General features: G+C 28.7%; 1 non-coding gene across 1 annotated transcript; it reads right to left on the bottom strand.

Annotated features, from left to right (window-relative positions):
* Positions 1-2,082: 2,082 nt before the first annotated feature.
* On the bottom strand, positions 2,083-2,208 carry LOC113186234 (small nucleolar RNA SNORA40). The gene has a single exon (XR_003301250.1). It is a non-coding gene; the product is annotated as a small nucleolar RNA SNORA40 (small nucleolar RNA).
* Positions 2,209-2,509: the final 301 nt, after the last annotated feature.

The following is a 2,509-nucleotide window of genomic DNA, read 5'->3' as shown; positions in this document are numbered from 1 at the left end:
TTTCTGGTCAAGCCAGCAAAACTTGAAAAAGATTAAACAAGTGCTTCAAAGATACTCATTATCATAAAAATGTGAAATAGACATAGCAGAAAACATGCCAGATAGAGTAAAACTGTCACCAAGAAGATTCAATAGCTATGAAGAGTTCTTCGAAATATGCCATGCTTTTCCTAGATGATAATAAAATCTATCAATTCCAAATGTCCACATTAGTCTTGCATAAAAACATCAATGAGTCACCAAAAGAATAATAAAAAAAAATCTAAACCAAGTCATCGTGCTAATAGCATGGTGTTTTCTTTCACATGTTTTCTCTGCTCATAAATATTTACAAATTTATATGCAATATGTGCATTTTGATTTTTTGCTATTGTTGCTCTTGAATGGTTTTTAATAAGAAAATAGTAATTTTTCAATTTGCTTTTTTACATAATCCACATGTTCCTGAAATCTATCCAGATCAATATAGTTAATGATAATATATTTGTTTTAATAACTACGTAGCATTATATTATATTATTTATTCAATTATATATATATATTATATATATATGTGTATATATATAATATATATATATATATATATATATATATATGAGTGTGTATAGGATAGTCAGAGATTTTCCCCTCTTCACAATATTTTGTTACCACAAACAATGCTGAAATAAACATACTTGGGCATATAGCCATGTGATTTCTATGGAATGGACTTTCAAAAATGATTTTGTAAGGATCAAAGATGTACACATTTTTATTTTAGTAAGCACTAAGAAACCAATGTCCAAAATGATCTTATAATTTTTATTTGGGCCATTTTAGTATGCATCTTTCCATATATAAGTGAGATTGAGGAACATTTTATGCTTACTGATCTTTTGAATATATGTCATGAGTTACTGTCATTATTATTTACCATTTTTCTATTAGGAAGGACCTGTGATGATGAATTAGGTTTTGTTATTTATATGTACCAGAAGATTAAAACTTAATTTTATGCATTGTAAATACTTGTCCTGGTCTAGTATATTCTATTTGAATTTGTTTATAAAGGTTTTTGTCATTGAAAAGTTTTAATTTTTATTAGTAAATTATGCTTTTAACTTACATGACTTCTAAGAACCTTTTCTTGCTCAATATAGCTTTACATATAGATATTCCCAATTAGATAAGATTTCATATTCTTTTAATTATTTTTAAAGAATCAACTATAAATTTTATCTCTTACTGAATTCCTAAATAAAAGCACAAAATAAACTAGCCAATTTAACATCCTGCCCATGCAAGTGAACTTTACTAACTATTCCTCCTGTACTGACCAAATCCTCTCCCACTCTGCTTGAGCAAAGGTAAATCACTGTACTGACTTTAAGCACTACAGAATGGCTTTTCTTATTTCAGCTACAGAAATATATCACACATTATGCATTGTCTCTCATCTGACTTCCTTCACTCAAAATTTTGTTTATGAAACTCATCCATGCTGTTGAATATAGTTATCAGTTGTCTATTTTCATTGTTTTGGAGATTTTATTTTTTAAATAAAACAAATCTTATCTTTCCATTCTATTGTATATAGATGGAGTTGCTTTTTTCTAAATTTAAAGTCAATACATTTTTATTTAAGGAATTTGCCATTGTGATTCCTTTGCTGTTCATCTGAAGGATGCCCTTTTAAAAAGAACCAATGCTTGATCTAGTTGTTGCATGTGACCACCATTCCTTTTTTGGGGACTTCTACTTCCACTGAATTACGGACATACTGATGATGATTTCACAGTTCCCTATTTATGATATTTGGGATGTAATTTCTTCAAGTAATTGACTTTAGGACCACTTTGGAACTGGATGAATCTACCTGGTTCTCAATATTGATACCTTCTCTAAAAATCATTGAGTTCAAATTGTATTCATTCCTATAATCATCCTCAGGAATAGTACAGATGTGGGGTATATGTCAATACAAGAGTTAACTAACATGATCCAAACACAGTAAAATACAGCTTTATCTCCATGTATCATTTTCTGAAGATAGAAGCCTTTTTAGTTAACAATATCCCATAACTTTAAGCTTTCTTAAGGTATAGTATTTCTGTTTCTTTGTACCAAAACTCACATTGAACAATGTGTCTTGGTTACAAAAGAGGTTTCATTTTTGCATTTGTCTATAAGTTCTTGTCCACAAGTTAAACAAAAATATGTACAAGTGATATAGATGGAGTTGCGACTTTGAGACTATGAATATTAATTTTTAACTATTTTTTATTGTATGTTTATGAATTTGTGCTGAATCAATACTTAGGTATGAAGTTGCTAAATCATATTCAAATGCAATAGATAATTCAAAACACATTTTATAGTGGCTGGAGCAGTGTATACTATATACTTCTGCAATATATAGGCTTCTAAGTTGCTTAAATCCTTGCCAATATTGATACTATGTCTTTGAATTTGAAACATCTTAGATGTATAGTAACATCTTAGGTGTGTAGTAATATCTCAATTAAGATTT

The sequence above is a fragment of the Urocitellus parryii genome, chromosome 1 (genome assembly GCF_045843805.1).
Source record: "Urocitellus parryii isolate mUroPar1 chromosome 1, mUroPar1.hap1, whole genome shotgun sequence".
Classification (NCBI taxonomy): domain Eukaryota; kingdom Metazoa; phylum Chordata; class Mammalia; order Rodentia; family Sciuridae; genus Urocitellus; species Urocitellus parryii.
Note: the sequence above shows the minus strand (reverse complement) of the source record. Positions and strands in the feature narration are given on the sequence as shown.